At 38.3% G+C, this 22,411-nt stretch overlaps 1 protein-coding gene across 26 annotated transcripts in view; it reads left to right on the forward strand.

The window, feature by feature from the left end:
• Positions 1-22,411, forward strand: part of LOC123278917 (olfactory receptor 2AG2-like) — a 410,069-nt gene that overhangs the window by 84,551 nt on the left and 303,107 nt on the right. Inside the window, exon 3 of one of the 26 annotated variants that reach the window (XR_011495863.1) lies at positions 16,006-19,289. The exons of 24 other annotated variants lie outside the window; for them this stretch is intronic. The gene's annotated coding sequence lies outside the window, so the exon portion shown is untranslated. Of the gene's footprint in view, positions 1-16,001; positions 19,290-22,411 lie in introns of those variants that run through there. One more of the 26 variants, XR_011495862.1, reaches the window with a different exon arrangement.

A 22,411-nucleotide genomic window follows, 5' to 3' on the forward strand; every position in this document is an offset into this window, starting at 1 on the left:
CAAATGGCTGAAGTATTTTCAAAGAGCTAAAGGCAACCATGGGCAGAATTGAAGGACACCAGGGGAACAATGTTCTCAATAGAGTGAATATCAATAAAGAGATACAAATTATAAAAAGAGACCAACCAAATTCTGGAATTAAAAATTACAATAACTGAAATGAAGAATTCACTAAGAATTTCAACATCAGATTTGAGTAGGCAGAACCAAAAAACCAGAGAACTTGAGGATAGGTCACTTGAAGTTATCCAATCTGATGAGTGGAAAGACAAAGGAATGAAGAAAAATGAAGAGAGCGTATGAGACCTGTGGGACACCATCAATCATACAACATACACATGATGGGAGTCCTGGAAGGAGAGGAGAGAGAGAAAGGGATGTAAAGGAATTTTGAAGAAACAATGGCCAAAAAGTCATAATTTGATAAAATACATGAATCTATACATTCAAGAAGCTCAATGAACACCAAGAAGGACAAACACAAGAGATCCACACTGAGACACATTATAATAAAACTTTTAAAAGCCAGAGACAAGGAGAGAATCTTGAAATCGGTGAAAGAGAAGTGAGTCATCACGTACAATGGAGCCTCGATAAGAATAAAGCAGATTTCTCGGCAGAAACCTTGGAGGTCAGAAGGCAGTGGGATGACATATTTAAAATACTGAAAGAAAAAGACTGTCAGCCAATAATCCTAAACCTGGCAAAACTATCATTCAAAAATAACGGCGATATTAAGAAATTCCCTGATAAGCAAATGTTGAGAGAGTTCATCACTAATAGGTATATACTATAGGAAGTGGTAAAGGGAGTTCTTTGGGTGGAAATGAAAGGACACTAGACAGCCACTTGAAGCCATATGAAGAAATAACACAGGTAAAGGTAACTATTTAGGAAAATACAAGCCAGTATTACTGTAATTTTGGCTTGTGACTCTGATTTCTTTTCTAATTTGATGGAAAAGACAAATGCAGAAAATAACAATTATAAATCTGTGTTAAATGGGCACACAATGTATAAAGATGTGATTTGTGGCACAAAAACATAAAAAGATTTTTTGTTTAGCTATGGAATCTAATGTGGGATTAATTCAAAATAGATTGCTTTAAGTTTAAGTAGTTAATTGTAAGCTCCGGCACAGTCAATGCTAAAACAACTAAAAAATATACAGAAAAGGAAATTAGAAAAGAATCAAAATGTTATACTACAAAAAATCAAATGAGAAGGCAGGAATGGAGGAATTGAGGAAGAAAAAAGATATGAGACATAAAAACAAAGCAAAATGTCATAAATGAGTCCTTTGTCAATTATTAATGTAAATGAACTAAACTCTCCTATTAAAAGGCGAAAGGTCTTAGAATGAATTAAAAACAGAATACTCTTATGTGCTGTCTACAAGAGACTCATTTTAGATCCAAGACAAAAAGGTCAAAAGTGAAAGGATGGAAAAAGGCATTCCAGGCAAATAGTTACTAAGAGAGCTGAGGTGTCTGTCCTAATGTCAGACAAAATAGACTTTAAGTCAAAAAATGTTACAAGAGACAAGGAAGGACATTAAATATTGATGGAAGTGTCAATCCATCAAGAAGATATAAGTTATAAACCTATGCACCTAACAACAGAGCTCCAAAATATATGAAGCAAAAATTGAGAATTGAGGGGAGAAATTGGCAGTTCTAGAATAATAGTGGGAGATGTCAATGCCACACTTTCAGTAATGGATACAACTAGATAGAAGATCAATGAGGAAATAGGGGACTTGAACAATACTCTAATCCAACTGGACCTGACAGACATGTACAGAACACGCCACTCAGCAACAACTGGTAGTGTTTCTGCTGAGCTAACTTTCTCAAGAACTTTGTGGATCTTCTATAGATTTCAAAGTGGTTTACTCCATTAGACAAAAGCCACGTCCATAGATCTTTTTCAGATAAACCCTTCTAAATCTTGGTCCTTGCTGAGATGCTAGGGGACAGTGCCCTTAAGCTTCTTAGAGGATTCTAGCTTGATTGATATCTGTGAGGCAAACTCTTATTCTCTTGAAAGACCATTTTTTGTGCCTGATTACTCAACCTTTTCATCTTTCTGAGGTTTTACCAAAAGATCATACAGTCACACCCAGCAGAGATTTATGGAAGTGAATCTCTTAATTCTAGTGTGTGTTGCATTTTGGAGAGGCTGAGAAATTTCAAAATTATGAGGCCTTGGTTTCTTTTCAACAATTCTGTCATGAGTTTATCTTTCTCATCGCATATTTTGCTATAAGCAGCAAGAAGAAAACAGGAAGCACCTTAACACTTCACTGGGAAGTCCCCTTAACTATGTAACCAGCTTATAAGTTTTGCTTTGTACAGAACTCTAGGATGTAATTTTGCTAAGCTTTCTGCCACTATGTGACAAGGATCCTCTTCCTCCTATTTCTAATAACATGTTCCTCACTTTCTTCTGAACCTTCACTGCAGCATCCTTAAAGTCTAGATGTCTACTAACAGTTTATTCAAGGCAATTTAGGCTTTCTTTACCATTTTCTTCAACATTCATCTAGTGTCTGCTTACTTGCCTGATTCCAAAGTTGTTCCCATGATTTTAGGTATTTGTTAGAGCAGCACCCTACTTCTAGGCACCAAAATCTGTGTTATTTAATGTTGTTGTATAATAGATTACTACAAACATTATCTTAACACAACACACATATTGTATCACAGTTTCTGTCAGGAGCCTGGCATGGCTTAGCTGGGTTCTCTGTTCAAGGTCTCACAAGGCTGCAATGCAGGTGGTGACTGAGCTATATTCTCATTTAGAATCTCAGCTGGAGAAAATCTGCTTCCAACTTTATACATGTTGGCAGAATTCATTTCCTGTGGTCGTAGGATAAGTTCCCATTTTCTTGCTGACTGTCATCTGGAATTGCTCTCAACTCTTGGATCCTGCCCAGAGTTCCTTGCCACATGGCTCTCTCCGTAGGCCTTCTTTCAACATGGCAGCTTACTTCTTCAAGCCAGCAGGAGAGAAGACTATTTGACCTAAGGAACGTCACCACCTCTCTTTTAAGGGTTTTCACCTGATTAAGTCAAGCCCACCCAGGATAATCTTCCTCTTGGTTAACTCAAAATCAACTAATTTGGGACCTTAATTGTATCTTAAAAAATCCCTTTACCTTTGCCTTATTCTTTGGCTAGAAGCAAGGGGAAGGCATTATATAGGGCTGAAATCATGGAGCTGCCTTCATCTGTGTACCAAGTGACAAAATATATAAAGTGCTTACCCAGTGTTTGACCTATAGTAAGGGCTCAATAAATGTTAACTTCTTCTATCTCTTAATTTTCCTAAAGTCCCTGCTGGAACCACAATCTCAGTTCCCAGTGGGATATGGGACTCAGTGAGGTAAATCCCACTGAAGGGAAGGAGGAACTAAAGGAGATTGCCTCCACCAAGCCAAGGGAGAATCTCATTCTCCTAGAGATAACAGCATGCCTCACACTTTAGGAAAATCTGGAGACAGGAGTTGTTACTGGAGACATAGAAGAGCTAAACCAGAGAATTTATAAGGAATGAGTGTCAGATTGGGTTCCAGGGAATTTTTCAGTGTGACAAGGTAGAGTACAGAAAGGAATTAAAGAGAAGCATAGCCTAAGGTGTGTATCCCATCAAAACTAGTAGGTATGGCTGTTTTCTGGTGATACTATAATCTTCAAGATATCCTTTATCACTCCTAATCCAACGTTTAGTTGGCAGAAGGGACTTGGGGTTTATGTGGCTCAGGAAATATAGCTTGGCTATCCAGGACATGGAAATCATTTGGTGCCTCTATCTCTTTCCAGGAAGTAGAGGTCAATCTGCTGAGAAGACTTCTGGTTAAGATTGACTTAGGAACCAAAGTAACTGGAAACCTCAAGTGTAGTAGGGAAAACATCAGGAAAAGAGACAAGGGCTGCTTGAATGGGATGAATAAGGCCCGAGGATGAGAGGATTCTATAGGATTGGGAGTGGAAACATAGGATGAACAGAGGCTCCCAAGATAGAGGGGCTCTCTCCAATCTCCAGGAGACCATGAAGATTGAAATTGAAATAGCAGGGAGCATAAATACAAGATTTTAGATTGCCATATGTCAAGTTACAATAAAGATTGGGAAGTTATACATTGGAAGGAAGAAAATTATCAAGATAGAATGGTCTGAATTAAGGCCATGCCTTTTTCCTTTGATCATTAACTTGAAACTACATACCACAGCTGCAACCAGGAACCCTAAACCTGTTGGTTAACTTTCAGATTTAGCTTCCCCAACTCCTGGTACTTCTGCCATGAGTTAATAGGAAATATTAGCCATGGAAATTGCTACAACTTGGAGAATGACTTTCATCACTTTAGTATAGACTGAAAGTTAAAGGAGATGCTGTGTCTCTTTTCTGCTAATGTTTTAGTGAGTCTTGTTTTTTCTCATTGTCTAAAAATGAGGAGTCACTTTCCTGTAGGAGATGTGAGAGGTGATGACCCAAGGAAGTACTCTGCAGCCTTTGAAACCCCACAGCCATTGACTGCCAAATAGGTTAGGAAGGAACCAAAAAAAGTAAGACAGAACCTGTAACTGCTTATTCCTTCTAGGACTTCAGACTGAACCTATTGAGCTAGAATTCTCAGAGCTGTCACTTCAAGGGCACAAACAAAGGCATACAGGGAGGAGAATAGACTTTTCAATGATGATTGTCTCTACTGGACAATCTGTTTCAGATTTGGACAAATATTGTTCTGACACTGGGAGCAGGGAAGTCAATGTGGGTCCCATTACACTGTCAGGCTCTCCTCACACTGCACTCTGCATGAGTAAGTTCTCCTGGGCACAGTGTAAGAGTTGAATAAGTCAGAAGATATTGTTCAAGATGACCTTCCCTGAAGGGAGCTGGCAGACCTTTGATATGTCCACAAGGAAAAAGATGATCCACAAGTGATTTGGGAGCATCAGTTTGAACCCTAATGGACACCACTCATCACCAAGAAAAGTGGAACAAGTAAGATTTTATATTGACTGGGGAAAGTGTAACGTGGAAATCAATCTCTGTATTTGGTCCTTGCTAAAGAGTGAACCCCTCGGAATTATGGAGACTACTAAGACGGTCTCTGCTGAAGATTAATGCAAAGGCCTTTTCTAGGTGTAGGTAGTTCCAGAACACACTGGTATTTTCCTCGGGTGGTAGTTACCTTTATAGTTAAAGAATGTACCAGGATCCCTCCTTCCCACCCCTGGCTAGAGTGTCTGGGAGGAAATCCTTTTCAGTCTCATAAAAAGTCAAATTTGTCAGTTCTAGCCAGGATCTAATAACAGTCACAGAATTACATCCTTCTTCAAGAACATGTTTTCTCTTTTCACTGACTTTTTCTTTAAGAAAAATGCATATAAAATAGTGTATATATCTGAGAGCTGTGTATTAGGCACTTGTTCTGATAGTTTCCAAAGGCAACAAGCCATTCTTTGTAGCTTTGTGTGCCTCAGAGCAGGTGCTAGGGTTGTGTAAGTGAGGAAGAAGTAGAGACATGGGTGGTAGGAAGACGGAAGAGGAGAAGCAAAAATGTTCCTTAGTTCTTGTCAACTTTCCTGTTGCCTACAGAGAAGGATTTGTGTGCTGGAGATAGATTATTTGCCCAAACTTTGGGATGCTGTGAAGATTTAGACAATGGTTTTTCCTCCTAGTCTATCATACAGTTTTGGTCTATTTGAATGCCAAATTATGGAGCTAGATTCAAAGCAGGCAGGGGTTTATTCAAAGAAAGGCAAAAATGGCAGCAAATTAATGGAGGTGTTAAGGATTGTAATGTCCTGTCCTCACTTCCTCTGCCTGACTGAACTAGATTTGGTTTTAAGCCAAGTTAGAGTCAAAAGTGTTTGTTAGTGGCCAGCCCTGTGGCCAAGTGGTTAAGTTCGTGCACTCTGCTTCGGTGGCCCAGGGTTCGGATCCTGGGCATGGACATGGCACTGCTCATCAGGCCATGTTGAGGTGGCATCCCATGTGCCACAACTAGAAGGACCACAACTAAAATATACAACTATATATACTGGGGGGATTTGGGGAGAAGAAGCAGGAAAAAAAAAAGATTGGCAATAGTTGTTAGCTCAGGTGTCAATCTTTAAAAAAAGAAAAAAAAGAAAAAAGCATTTGTTAAGATTTCAAAGTAGTTGTTCTCAATCTTTGTTTTGCATAATGATCTCCAATGGGTATGATGAGCTATAAAGCTCTTTAAGGAAACATGTAGACTATATCTAGGAATGCTGCCAAATATGACTGACTCTAAAATGGTTTCCAGAGGGAGAGATCAGATAAAATATTGGAGAAAAATTATCAAAGAAACAATGGAAGAAATTTTCCAGAGGGACAGTATGACCTGATTCTTTGTAATGAAAATATATGTTAAATGTTGAACAGGAATACAACAACTACTACTAATTCCTCTATTTAGATATATCCTGGCAATATTCTCATACTCTTAAAATAAAGGGTAAAGAGTTTAAAGATTAAACAAATGAACAAACCATGTTATTTACAGATAAGTTAAAAGCAGACTGACATCAGAATTCTCAGCAGCAGTATAAGATACTACACAATATGACAGCACTGTTTTTTGTTTTTTGTTTTTTTGCTGAGGAATATTTACCCTGAGCTAACATCCACCATCAATATTCCTCTTTTTGTATGTGAGCCACCACCACAGCATGGCCACTGACAGAGGAGTGGTGTAGGTCTGCACCTGGGAACAGGACCTGGGCTGCCAAAGCGGAGTGTACCAAACTTGACCACAAGGCCACTGGGGATGGCCCATGACAGCACTATTTTTTAGTTTGCTTGAGGAAGATTAGCCCTAAGCTAACATCCACTGCCAATCCTCCTCTTTTTGCTGAGTAAGATTGTCCATGAGCTAACATCTGAGGCCATCTTTCTCTATTTTGTATGTAGGATGCCTGCCACAGCATGGCTTGATAAGCAGTGCCTAGGTCTGCACCCAGGATCCAAACTGGTGGACCTCAGGCTGCTGAAGCAAAGTGCATGAACTTAACTGCTACACACCAGGCTGGCCCCTACAGCACTATTTTTAATATGCTTAAGGAATATAACATGGAACCTAAGATTTTATACCAACCAAGTTAGTAAAGGAACAAGTAAAATTCTCAGTTTAAATAGTTCTTGCTGTATAATTTAAAAATTCAGAGCAATCTAATTAAAATTCCAGCCAGTTCAATACAGAAACAGTGGTATGGATGGGGATAATGTGTGTTTGTGTATACGTGTGTGTGTGTGGTGGTGGTGCTGTTGAGACTGAATATGTGCAAAGTTGATAGAAAATTATTTTTGACTATATCAGGTAAGAATGGGGGTTAGTTATTACATGAAAAGGGTGATTACATCCTAACTAATGTAATAATAAAATGAAATATAGAAATCTCAATCAGTACCACAAATATAGGAAAGAAAAAAAATGCAAACAGAACAAGAAATTGTGAATACACATAAAATGAAATGACCAAAATAAGCCAAGATTTCCATCCCTAGGTAAATGCCAATAGAACTGTGTGCACATATTCATGAAGACATACGCACTAGAATGTTCACAGCAGTACTCAAAAAAGTCACAAACTGGAAACAACTCAGATGTCCATTCACAGCCAAGTGGGTACCTAAATTATGGCATATTTATAATGTTATCTAATCACAGAGACAAATATCACAGCCACATACAACATGGCTGAGTCTCACAATATTAAGTAGTGAGATAGAAGCCAAATCCAAAAGAATGCATACAACACGATTCCACATAAAGAAAGATAAACAACTGGCAAAATTAGCATAGTATTAGAGGTCTGAATAGCGACTAGCGTAAACTTTTGGGAAGTAGAGAGGATTAATGATGGGGAGTAGATAAGGTTATGAGAGATTGTTCTGGGATACAGGCAATGTTCTAATACTCCATCTGGGCATGCTTAAATGGTCATGCAACTGGTGGTACTTCATTGAGCTATAAATCCTAGTAGGCTCTATGCTCACAGGATGATCTTTATGGCTTGTGAAGTCGTTGGCAGGCAGAGGATGGATGAAAGAGACCAGGAGAAAGCAGCCTTTGTTTTGTCCCCAGGAGGCAGTCTAGTTAACCTGCGTCCTTTTCAATTAAGTAATGTTGCAGGCACATGTTTTAAGGTTTTGGGGTTCAAATCTCTTATAATCATGTAAACAGAAAGCAGGCAACCACAGATCTTATATGGAGAAGCCCCTGAGAACTTGCATCTTATTTCTTGAGCTGTCTGAGAAGCCTGGGCATGCTCAGTCTGAGATAGATTTGAAGCTACAATTGGCCAGGAGTAAAGAAAGACTCGTAGCCCTTTGGAATAAGGTGGAGGCTACTGGGAAGTGGTGATTTCCAGAGACTGGCAGGTAGGCACAGGCTTGTTATTAACTGACTTATCTCCTCTAAAAAGGAGCACATAGTTCTTTCTTTAATTTCTTGTTGTTTAAGAAACACACAGATAAAGTAGCATGGATACCTCTGTGCCAGAAAATTGTATGAGATAAGGACTTGTATTCAGAGATCTTCTCTGATATCCTGCAAATCAAAATTTCCTTTCTAACTGTTACGTGACCTCAGGTTTTAGTGTTGTGTGAGTCAAGAGGAAGAAAGGGGAGAATAGACCTTTCAGCTGTATTCAGCAGAAGTTTGTCTGGAGAAGAGATAGAGTTCAAGTTAGATGTTCTAAAAGCTTCGATAATAGTTCATTTTTCTAACTGATAAGGATCTTTATCCTGTTAAAGTTCATGAAAACTGTTAATTCCAACTTTCTGAGATTGCCAAGAAACTGAGGAATTCATAACTCAAGATGCCGTCTTTCAGAGACAGTTAGGAATTTTGTTTTTTGATTCTTTTGACCTGTCTAAGGAAATTGCATATGTATATATGGTTTGGGTTTGCATGTGAAAAAGAGAAAGAAAAGAAGAAAGAAAGAGACCACTACATTGTGTGATTTGAAGAGTTAAGCTATAATGAACAACACAGTACGGTATTAGTGAAAGGATACATATAGGCCAATGGAAATGGAACAGAACAGAGAGCCAGAAATAGACTCATACATTTACGGTAAATTGATTTTCAAAGAGGAAAGGAAAGTTTTTCAACAAATGGTTCTAGGAAAATTGGATATCCATGTGGAAAAAAATGAACATTGACCCTACTTCACACCACACACAAAATAACTCAAAATAGACCAAAGGCTTAAATGGAAAAGCTAAGCTATAAAACTTCTAGAGGAAAACAGTGAAAAATGTTCGTGGCCTTGCAGTAGGCAAAACTTTCTTAGTACAATAGAATCATGAACCATAAATGAAAATTTTCATCAGACTTAATCAAAATGAAAAATTTTTGCTCTTTGAAAAATACCATTGAGAAAATTAAAAGGCAAACTAAAGAATGGAAGAAAATATTTGTAATGCAAATATCTGATAAGGGACTGGTATCTGGATTATATAAAGACTCTTACAGTTCAAAGTATGTAAGAGAATTCAATAAAAAATGCACAAAAAGTTTAAACAGACAATTCACAAAAGAAGCTATTGAATGATCAAGAAGCACATGAAAAGTTGTCAACACCATTTATCATCAGGGAAATGACAACTAAAACTGCAATGAGATAACACTACACACTCATTAGAGTGGCTTAAATTAAAAAGACTGACAATATCAAAATTCAGGGAAGATGTAGAGCAACTAGAACTCTCAGACGCTGTTGTTGGTAACCACTTTAGAAAATTGGCAATTTCTTAAAAAGTTAAATATGTACCTATCACACAACTCAGACACATTGCTTGTAAGTATCTACCCAAGAGAAATAAAAATATATGTTCACACAAAGATTTGTATATAGATATTCATAGCAGCTTTTTTCATAAGAATTCCAACTGGAAATGCTCTAAATGTCCATCAATAGGTAAATAGATAAACAAAATATGGTACACAATGAAATACTACTCAACAGTACATGACAACTACTCATACACGTAACAACATGGTTGAAATTAAAAATTATTATGTTGAGTGAAAGAAGTCATTAACAAAATAATACAGACTGTACTATTCCATTTATGTAAAATGAAAACTAATTTATAGCAAGAAAACACATATCAGTGGTTGCCTAGGGCTGGGGCAGAGGGAGGGATAGACTGCAAAGGGGCACTAGGAATCTTTTGGGATGATGAAAATGTTTTGTATATTTATTGTGGGAATCATTTCAAGGTTTCAGTGGTTTTGATTTGGCAAAATTCATCAAAATGTATACCTTCAATGGATTCGTTTTATTGTGCATTAGTGACTTCTTAGTAAAGTTGACATAAAAAACATAAAAACTTTAATTTTAAGCCAGGATAGAGGAAGTCACATGATACCATCTTCAATGGGACTTTTTAGTGGGAGAACATAAAGCCCCTTTATATGGAAGTATATGCTCACACTTAGACATGATATTCCTGAGACCAGTTTACCCCCAAACTCTTCTAATTTGTTTTTAGACTAGTGAGGCTTCTAGGACTTTACCTGGAGTATTCTGAAGTCATATAGCAGGGGAAGAATTTTTCACTTTCCCTGATTTTTACGTTTTTGTTGTCATGGATCTAGTGATTAGTAGCAAATCCCTTAGGTATAGTTGAAGCATGAGGCATTGTTCTGAGGGCAGAAAGGAACTGAACTAAGACCTGGACCAGGAACAGCCAAGTTCTTGGAGGGTGTTCATGGATAATTAAGGAGAGTAAACAAGAAACTTGAGGGGCCAGCCCAATGGCCTAGTGGTTATGTTTGGCACACTCTGCTTTGATGGCCCAGGTTCGGTTCCCAGGCACAGACCTACACCCCTCAGCGGTGGCCATGCTGTGGCGGCCACCCACATATAAAATAGAGGAAGATTGGCACAGATGTTAGCACAGGGTGAATCTTCCTCAACCACAACAACAATGAGAAAAGAAAGTTGAATCTCTAGAGACCTGAGGGAATGAAACCTGTCCAGGTCCTCACCAGCATGTGCCTATGAGGTGGAATATAAATAAGTGCATCCCAATTTGCACTCACCACCTTCTTTCGAAATCTCTTTTTCCTTTTGTTTTCTCAACACTCTCATCCTATTTCCAGCTTCCCAGTGCCTCAGGCCCCAATGAAAGTCTACTTTGACTCTTTTATTTCCTTCACTCCCCGCAATCAGACATCGCATCTTCATAATTTTACATCTAATTTACACACAGTTATTGATCTCCTGGTAAGTGCCAGGCACTTTGCCAGACAATGGAGTTCGTCAGAGAAATAAGAAGAAATAAGAGGGTCCCTTGAACCCACAATCCAGAAGCATAGAGAGGGGGCTAGGAGTACAGGAGAGATTGCATCAAACAGAGCATTCGTTAAGGCTCCTCTCACTTTTGGTGACCTCGTTTTCTAATTCTAGAGAATGCAGAAGCCATGTGGTCAGACCTTTCTCACCTTCAAACATTTTCACCTTCTAATTAAGAATCTAATTCCATTCTTGTGGTTTTCCCTCCAGTCCTTAAGGAAGAAGTGTCCCTAACATTGTTGCAACACTAACTCTGTCCTCTAAATCCTGCTACTACTTACCTCCTCTTGGCTCTTGTTTTCTGTATCTTGAGTCTGAAATATCTTGAGTGTCTTACTTTTGTGGTTGCTTTGCTTTGGCCCAGAAAACATGCACAAGTCTTCCTATTCCATTGAAATGTAGATTGGATCCTGCCTCCTCTATAAGCTTTTATCTTCTTGATGTTCTTTTTATTGCCAGATTTCTCAAAACGTATTTGAAATTTAGCACTTCTGTCTCAATAAATGTTCATAGATGGAATGAATTGATGAATACATCCTATCCACTTCTCATTATTTAGTCTCACTTCTGCCCTCACTTTTTTCTAGAAAAATTCTCTATAAGCCTGATAGTCATATTCTAATTACCCAGTCCAAGGGGCCCCTTCAACATTTTCCTTGTGGTCAGTCTGGGGACCTTCTCTTTGTTGACTATCTCTCCTCTCTTTGACCCATCACGATAATGTGCCTTTAAGTGAACTCATCGTACATCTACCATGGGTCATAGGCTTAGTAAGATATGTTAAAAATTCCAGCATTTATTCCACACATATTTATTGAGGGCTTACAACATGCTGGAAAATGTCCTAGGTGCTGTGGGTTGATTGATGAGTAAAACACGCTAGATCCCTGTCCTTGGAGAGTTTACATTCTAGTGAAGGGACGCAGACCATGAACTTGTCAATACTTGAATATGGAAAATAATCTCAAATTGTTTTAGTATTAAGAAAGAAATAAGCAGGTAATGGGATGAAGAGCAACTTGAGGCTACTTTTGATCATGTGGTTAAAGAATATGTGTTTGAGGAGTTGTGACTCTGCTGCTAATCATGAGCTGCTTTAGCCTTTTCTTGCAGTGTCCAATATTTTCTAGTTTCCATCAAATGAAATGATCCAGCAATTCCACTTCTGGGTATTTATCTGAAGGAATCAAAACCCTAACTTGGAATGCTCTGCACTCCCATGTTCATTGCAGCATTATTTACAGTAGCCAAAACATGGAAACAACCTAAATGGCTTTTGATGGATGAATGAATAACAAAATGTGCTAAATAAATAATGGAATATTATTTAGCCATTAAAGAAGGAAATCCTACCATTTGTGACAACATGGGTAGACCTTGAGTCCTAAGTGAAATAAGTTAGGCAGAAAAAGACAAATACCATATGATCTCACTTGTATGTGGAAAGTAACAAATAAACAAACAAAACAACCAAACTCATAGATACAGAGAACAGACTGGTGTTTGCCAGAGGTGGGGAGGTGGGGGACAGGCAAAATGGATGAAGGAGGTCACAAGGTACAAACTTCTAGTTATAAAATGAATGAGTCCTGGGGATGTAATGTGCAGCATGGTGATTATAGTTGATAATACTGTATTGTAATTTTGAAAGTTGCTAAGAGACTAGACCTTAAAAGGTCTCATCACAAGAGAAAAAATTATAACTATCTGAGGTGATGGATGTTAACTGGATTTAGTGTGGTGATCATTTTGCAAGATTTACATATATGGAATCATTTTGTTGTACAACTGAAGCTAATATAATGTCATATGTCAATTACATCTCAATAAAAAAAGAAAAAAATTAACAAAATTTTTAGCTTGCCTCTTAGGCTCTGCCTCTTATCCTAGATCTTATTCTGTTTGTATTTGGAGCTCCTCTTCGGACTTGCTGGATTAGCTATGGAGAATGGCTTCCCCAATTAGAAACTCATCTCAAATTCCTGGCTCTAGCCATTTGGTGGAATCCGTACAACTTTGATAATGACAATGTGACGTGGGCACCTTTTATGTCTTGGAAGCTGATTTTTCCTATTTCTTCCCCTGAATTATGGTCCCTGTTGGATTCCTATCAAATGTGGGGTATTAGTTTGCCCTATCTGTTTGACTGCTCTGTTTGAGAAGCTCTTTGTCTGTTATCTCTCTCCCTATTGTGGTCCATCTTTCACACTACATCCTGAAACTCATATTGACATCATTTACTTGTTTACAAAGCTTTTAAAACTTCATTGGTTTATAATATGATCAAATTACTTGGTCCTGATTCAAGACCCCTCATAATCTGGCAACAATCAACATAATTCCTTTCACCACCATTCTTTTTCCTTTTCCCACCTTCCAGTTCACTTTATTTCACTTAGAAACTACACTTTGCCATCTTTCCTCAACCTCATCGTTTTCTTAACCCTGTATATTGAGGAGGAGCAGAGTATGCCACCCCAAAATGTGCCACTTTGGCATGTGGATTATCTTGAGCTGAATGCAATTAAGACCCAACAGACTCAGGAAAAGCATTTTTCTTCTCCTTTAACTGCCTACAAAAATTTAGATAGGGGGCCTGTACCAGGAAGAGTGCTATTACCAGAGATAACTTTTATATCAGAAAGACTTATCTGCGTGGCATCTTCCTCCTCTTTGAAGCCCAGACTCCTACCCACTTCTTCTTAGCTCAGGATGGCATATAAGCCTCAATTGCCTGACTGCCTTTGAGTCTTCATGTCTCTGTGGGGCTCTGATATGCATACACTTTAATTTTAGTTTTCTACTGTTAATCTGTCTTATGGAAATTTGATTATTAGGATAGCCAATTATCACTCCAGACCCAGTTCAATTTTCTTCTTATTTGTGAAGCCTTCCATTAGTGTTTCAGGTTGAGTTAGTACCTCTCTTCTCTGTGCTTGCAATAGCACCTGTTACTTACATGAATCATTCATCTTGCCGTTTGAAGCCCAGACTCCTACCCACTTCTCCTTAGCTCAGCATGGCATATAAGCGTCAATTTCCTGACTGCCTCTGAGTCTTCATGTCTTTGTGCGGCTCCTGTATGTACACATTTAAATTTAGTTTTCTCCTGTTAATCTGTCTTACGTCAATTTGATTATTAGAACAGCTAGTTATTACTCCTGACCCAGTTCAATTTTCTTCTTATTTGTGAAGCCTTCCATTAGTCTTTCAGATTAAGTTAGCACCTCTCTTCTCTATGCTTACAATACCACCTATTACTTACATAAAGCATAACAGTGTTAAGCTTTCCTGAGCCTTTTACTCCTGGAAAACAGTGATGGGTAAAGAAATCCATCCACCCTTATGTCTTCTGAGAAATGTCTGACTGCAAAGGACCACTCCTCCCCATATGACTGAATTAGATAGGCCTCAATCTTGTTCCCCGTTTTTACTTATAATGAGGCCAGACACAGATTGTTTAAATTCCCATTCTTTGCCTCATAAAAGATTAGCTGAGCTGTTTGTCCCCACCACTCAATTGAAACAAAGTGCACCCAGGATCCAAACCAGTGAAAGCCTGGGCCATGGAAACAGAGTGCGTGAAGTTAACCATGGGGCTGGCCCCAGGAATTTTCTTTATGGGGAATTGTCAACAAGGCAAGAAAGAACAGGGAATGGAGAGAGTAGGATCATCAGGGAATGTTTTTCCCTGAGGTCTGCAGATTCTTAGGAGGGAGCATTAAGGGTATTGTGTGCTAGTCAGGAGGAGGTGGGTCAAAGTTCAGGGCCCTGGGGAAAGGAGAGAAGCTTAACTAGTGTTCAGTCAAGTTACAAGCACTTTGTTCTCAGTTTGCTCCAGAGAAACCGAGAGAAGGCAAAGCAGATTCCTTCCTTGAGCCGGGCAGGCTGCTGACTCATGTCTCCAGCCCAGACTTTGCCTTCCTCTGTGGCAGAGAGAGCTGAACTTATCCTTTGAGCAAGAAGTGAGAAACTGGTTTCGCTTATGTTTCTGTTGGTTGTTTTTTCTTAGAAAAAAACATCAGCTGATTAAAAGGAATCATCTTTATTCTTTCCTTTTCCTTTCTTCCTTCCTCCCTCCCTCCCTCTTTCTTTCTCTCGCTCCTCCTTCTTTCCTACCTTCTTTCTTCCCTTCCTTTCTTCCTTCATTTCTTTCTTTTCTTTCATCCTTCCTAGGTTTTAAATTTACTGCAGAAAGAAAACTAATGATGATCTGTGTAAGTGTGTGTTTTTGTGTATGCGTGTGTGCGTGTGTGCGTGTGTGTACCAATGGTGGGGGTGGTAGAGCACAGGATGATGAACACAGCAGACACAGGGTAGGGAAGGAATTTGGGAGCAGAGACCTGGGCACATTAGAGTTTCTTCCTCAGGGAAAGTGCTTTAACTGTCTTGCTGTTCTAGTTCTCAAGTTACCCAAGGACAGAGAGAGAAGCGGGCTCCCAGTGCTAATAAGACTTGTGTTTTCATTTCCTATGAAAGACCTTTATGCCAGAATTAGCTGTTTTTCTACAGTGTTTGATTTGAAAATTAACATCCAACATCATATTAGCTGATTTGGATGATTCAACACCAAAGTGAACTAAACTCTTAAAAGCATATTGTGTGCTCATGATGAGAAAAAGAGAATCTCACTGTTCTCTATCTTTTTTTTTTGAGGAAGATTAGCCCTGAGCTAACATCTGCTGCCAATCCTGCTCTTTTTGCTGAGGAAGACTGGCCCTGAGCTAGCATCCATGCCCATCTTCCTCTACTTTATATATGGGAAGCCTGTCACAGCATGGCTTACCATGTGGTGCCATGTCCACACTCGAGATCCGAACCAGTGAACCTCGGGCCACCGAAACGGAACGTGTGAACTTAACCACTGCACCACCGGGCTGGCCCCTGTTCTCTATCTTTTATATTAGAGCTTTTTAGTAATGTTATTTCTGACAGTTTTCTCTCAAACCTAAATCACATGTAAAGCATTTTATGTTGCTACTTATTATCTTTCTCCATGATCTAATTCATTATATCATTGCTAGTAGATCGTTACTTCCTGCCTCATTTTCCTTCTTCTATTCAAACCCTGTATGTCTGACACATACATATTCTTTCAGGTGAACTTCATACATATTTTTTCCTGTTTCTCCAGAATTCCTACCCATTTTGTTGCAAATTTCCCCCTCCCCCTCTCATGACACCTACACGACTTTATGTGCATGGATCTCTACTGAGCTCTTCTGTTCTGTGCTGTCACAGCACTTACTTCACACTCTTGTAACACTCCTATCACACTGTGATGTGTTGTAGCTGTCTGCTTGTTGATAGGAAGTCTCCCATCCCCCACACCTCAAAGTCCCACCTCCCTGTGCTCCTCACCGTTGTAGGGGATTTTGTCATATTCCTTGTTTTTTTTTCAGTTGAACATCATTATTGTTTGATTTCTGTGTAGACTACATCATGTTCACCACCTGAAGACTAATTACCATCTACCTCCGTACACATATGCCTTATTACTCCTCTTGCCCACTTCCCTCCCTTACCCTCTGATAACTACCAACCTAAGATCTGTGTCTCTGTGTTTATCGTTGTTGTTGTTTTTATCTTCTATTTATGAGTGAAATCACATGGTATTTGACTTTCTCTATCTGACTTATTTTGCTTAGCCTAATACCCTCAAGGTCCATCCATGTTGTTGCAAATGGAAAGATTTCACCTTTTCTTTTTCACAGCTGAGTAGTATTCCCTTATGTATATATACCACATCTTGTTTATCATTCATCAATTGATGGGCACTTAGGTTGTTTACAAGTTTTGGCTATTGTGAATAATGCTGCAATGAACATAGGGGTGTAAACAACTTCACATATTTGTGTTTTTGTGTTCTTTGGATAAATACCCAGAAGTGGAATAGCTGTATGATATGGTAGTTCCATTTTTAATTATTTGAGGAATCTCCATACTGTTTTCCATAGTGACTGCACCAGTTTACATGCCCACCAGCAGTGTATGAGAGATTCTCCTTACTCCACATCCTCTCCAACACTTGTTATTTCTTGTCTTGTTAATTATAGCCATTGTGACAGGTGTGATATGATGTCGCGTTGTAGTTTTGATTTGCATTTCCCTAATAATTAGTGATGTTGAACATCTTTTCATGTGCCTGTTGGCCATCTCTATATCTTCTCTGGAAAAATGTCTGTTCAGATCCTTTGCCCATTTTTTAATTGGGTTGCTTCTTTCTTGTTGAGTTTTGTGAGTTCTTTATATATTTTGGCAATTAACCCATTGCTGGATATGTGGTTTGCAAATATTTTCCCCCAATTGGTAGGTTGTATTTTCATTTTCTTGATGGTTTCCTTTGGCGTGCAGAAAGCTTTATAGTTTGATGTAGTCCCATTTGTTTACTTTTTCTTTTGTTTCCCTTGCCTGGCAAGATGTGGTATTCAAAAAGATGCTGCTAAGACCAATGTTGAAGCGTGCACTGCCTATACTTTCTTCTAGAAGTTTCATGGTTTCAGGTCTTACATTCAAGTCTTTAATCCAATTTGAGTTAAATTTTGTCTATGGTGTAAGATAATGGTCTACTTTCATTCTTTTGCATATGGCTGTCCAGTTTTCCCAACGCCATTTGTTGAAGAGACTCTCCTTTCTCCATGGCATATTCTTGGCTCCCTTGTCAAACATTAGCTGTCCATAGATGTGTGGGTTTATTTCTGGGCTCTTGGTTTTGTTCCCTTGATCTGTGTTTCAGTTTTTCTGCCAATACCATGCTGTTGTGATTACTATACAGCTTTGTACTGTATTTTGAAATCAAGGAGGGTGACACTTCCTGCTTTACCTTTTTTCTCAGGATTGCTTTTGCTATTCGGGGTCTTTCATTGTTCCATATAAATTTTAGGAATTCTTCTTCTATTTCTGTGAAAAATATTACTGGGACTTTGATAGGCATTGCATGATTTTGTAGATTGCTTTAGGTAATATGGACATTTGAACTATGTTAATTCTTCCAATCCATGAGGATGGAATATCTTTCCATTTCTTTATGTCTTCCTCAATTTCTTTTGACAGTGTTTTATAGTTTTTGGTGTGTAGGTCTTTCACGTCTTTGGTTAAATTTATTCCTAGATATTTTACTCTTTTTGTTTCAATTGTAAGTGGGATTGTATTCTTAATTTCTCGTTCTATTATTTTGTTGTTAGTGTATAGAAATGCAACTGATTTTTGAATGTTCACTTTGTATCCTGCAGCTGTAGTGTATTCATTTATTATTTCTAACAGTTTCTTGGTGGATTCCTTAGGATTTTCTGTATATAAAATCATGTCATCTGTGAATAGTGACAGTTTTACTTCTTCCTTTCACATTTGGATCCCTTTTATTTCTTTTTCTTGCTTGATTGCTCTGGCTAGGACTTCCAATTCTATGTTAAATAAGAGTGGTGAAAGTAGATATCCTTGTCTGTTTTCTATTCTTAAAGGTATCGCTTTCCGTTTTTCAACATTGAGTATGTGGGTTTGTCATATATGGCCTTTATTATGTTGAAGTACTTTCCTTCTATACACATTTTGTTCAGAGTTTTTATCATAAATGGAGACTGTACCTTGTCAAATGCTTTCTCTGCATCTGAGATGATCATTTGATTTTTATTCATTTTGTTGATATGCTGTATCATGTTCACTGATTTGTGGATGTTGAACCATGCTTACATCTTTGGAATAAATCCCACTTGATCATGGTGTATGATTTTTTAAATGTATTGTTGCAATAAATTTGCTAGTATTTTGTTGAAGATTTTTGCCTCCATATTCATCAGTGATATTGGCCTGAAATTTTCTTTTTGGTGTGTTGTCATGGAGATATTAATATAACATTTCGATGGTTAGACAGATTTTAGTCTAAAATAAAATATTAGATCAACATGTTTGTGCAGAGTCTCAGGACCACAATACAATGTTTATGGGGCCTAGACACTTTTGCCTTCTTCAGCCCCTTTCCCCATAAAAAATCTTAAAAATTATATTTAGCCACAGTGTTGATTTATAGACAAATATGATCCAAGCTGGATTCTTGACTATATATTCATTATTATTATGTTCATTTTTACTCTAGTTTTAAAAGAAATTAAAATTAAAATAATTTCTTGGGCCCCAAAAAGTTTTGTAATCTCTAAACACAGTGCCTACTGATTCTCATGGGTAAGGCAATTTGCACAACCCTGAGAGTGAGTACCTCCTTACATTTTGTGCTCTAGATCCCTCACTTCCTTCACCTGACCCTGTCCCTGTGTGTGTCAGGAGTGGATGGGGAGTGTTAAGATTTACAGGACAAATGACATAAGTATGTGCAGTCTTGGGCTTCCTGCCTAACATGTGAATTTTGATATGGCAGGAGAAAGTTAAAAGAAAAGGGAGTGGACTTATTTTATCTTTAAGCCAGCAAGGAGGATTGTGAGAAAATGCTTCAAAAAGCAGGGGCCCATCAAGAAGAGGCCTGAAAACCAAATATCCACTTGATCTCAGGGAAGTTCCTGAGTAGGCCCAAGTTTCCACATATTCTTCACCCTAATATCATCTTTGAGTCTAAGTTTTTTGTTTTGTTGAATGGAGTGGATAACGACCATTGCTGACTGTCCCTCTCTCGGATGAGGAACAGATAGAGAGCTTCAGGGCTTCCAGTACCATGCCCAGGGGAGTTATGTCCCCAGGGATAGGACTTATCTGATCCACTTCTTAGATGTTCTGGTTCCTCAGCACAATTCTTATGTTTCTTTCTACATTGAACTGTCTCACAGCAGCAAATCTGTTATGTTAAAACTGTGTGTACTGAGAGTCTGACACTGGCTTGTAGGCAGTCCCATGAGAAGGAGTCTCGAGGAAAAGGTAGGTCGTGGGGTGGCAAAGGCTGAGAGAGTTCTGTTAGTTAGAAGAGTTAATGAAGTGGGAACTTAAGCAAATCACGAGGGAAATATTCTATTTCTCTTATGAGGGTTGCTGGTGAGAGGGAATGGTAAAATGATCTCTTCCTTCAGAGCTCCTCAGCAGGATCTTGTACTTTCCAGATTAGTTAAGCCTGCACATTTGCTCACGATTGCTCCATTTTATCTTGGGGCAAGTTCATAATATCTGGTCAATAAATTGATTGTAGGGGTGAAAGTCCATATGGAGTGAAAGTCCTAGTCCATGTGACATGAGAACACCCACTGGGAAAATTTCCCATTGTGTTCCAGAAAAATTACCTTGAACCACACAGTTGAAAAATTGACAAGCAGTCTTAATAACACTGCACAGATATGTGGCTAATAAAGGTGTTCAGCTTCACAATGATCAGGGAGATGCAAATCTGTCACAATGAGATTTCATTTTATGCTTATGTGATTGACAAAATTAGAAAATACAAATATTTCAAGAGTTTAAGAGCATGTGTGTCAACAGGACCTTGTATATATTTTGCTGGTGGGAGTGTAAATTGGTACAACCTCTTTGGAAAAAGAGTTGGGCTTTCTCTTCTAAAGTTGAACATTTACGTGCACTAGAATTCTACGCCTAGGCATATGTTCAAGAGGAACTCTGGCATATGTGCACCAGGAGATATGGCTAAAGATGTCTGAGTAGTATTGCTCAGAAAAGCAAAAGCTGGGGAAACAAAACAAAGGTTTGGGGTGATAGATACATTCTAGCATGTTCACATAATGTAACATTATTACACAATAGTCCAAAAGTGAGCTGCAGCTACATATGGGAAATATGGGTGAATCTTAGCACAATGTCCTAAGTGAAAAATATAAGTCCAAGATTATAGAGCACTTAAGACTCTTTGTAAAATGTTAAAACAACTAAAACTAAACAATATGTGTTTTAGAAATAAATGTGTGTGCTAAAACTATATTTTAAAAAAGTAAGGGAGAAAAACACAAGATCTGGGTAGTGGTTACCTCAGGTTTTACGAAGCAGGGAAAACCATAGAGAAGGACAGAAGGAAATGTGAGTCATTGCCAATGGTCTAGTTCTCAGGTTGAGTGGTGAGTTAAAGGGTGTGTATTATGTTAAAGCCATTACGCAACCAACAAACCTTGAGTTTCTGACGCAGTTCTTCTACCTTGCGGGCCTTTTGGCTCTATATTGTTTCATGCTTATTCCTTAATTCTCCTTTTTATGTTATCTAAATAATATTACTTTAAACAATGTAAATATAAAAAAGTTTTTAATAAAAAAACTGAGAGTCCTGGATAACTTCCATAGGTGTCTCTAACTCGATTGTTCAGTGATGAATATGGATCTCATACTAATTCAAGCTTCCCAGGGACTATGTCCAAGGAAGCATCTATGTTTGCACTCTGTGTGCATGTATGAGGGATGTGAAGGGATACCCAGCAATATTTTTCTCTGTTTCTTCTGTTATAAAGCTCTGGGATTCTGTCATACAAAACTGTTCTGACTTTTCTCTATCTTCTCTTACTGCTCTCTCTCCATCTTTTAGGCCCTTTGCTACTCCTCATCTTCTTAAATTTTCTGAGCTCACTGCATTGAATCTTCTGGGTGATGTTCATTTCATGTTTGTATCTCCAGTCCTCCTTTTCTCCTTCTTTTACTTTTAACTCTGCAAATACTTATGGAACATTCTGGAACCTCTCTTATGTGTCAGGCACAATAGGCTGGTGCTATACCCATGAAGAAGATGGTCATAGTCTCTCAGTCCTCATGGAGTTCACAGACTAGTGGGGAGAAAGACCTTAAATCAACAACTGAAATACAAAACCACAAGTACTATGAATGAGCACCACAAGGTCCTTTTTGTGAAAATCTTGGAGAAGGGCTTAACTCTGAAATGAGATTATAGGGAAGGTTTCCTGGAAAACGGAATGAGATTTGAAAGATATAAGGAAATCATCTAATGAAGGGAAGGAAGAGGGGGAAAAGACTCAATAGAGGTAACTGCATTTGTGAAGAAAATATGCCTCATTTGAGGAGCTGAATAAAATTCTACATCACTAGAGTATGTTGGTTGATGTGGAAAGTGAATAGAAACAAAGTTAAATGGTGCAAATTTACAATGAGTAGTAAATCAGCCCTGGAGATTGAATGCA

This window comes from Equus asinus, chromosome 20 (assembly GCF_041296235.1).
Source record: "Equus asinus isolate D_3611 breed Donkey chromosome 20, EquAss-T2T_v2, whole genome shotgun sequence".
NCBI lineage: Eukaryota > Metazoa > Chordata > Mammalia > Perissodactyla > Equidae > Equus > Equus asinus.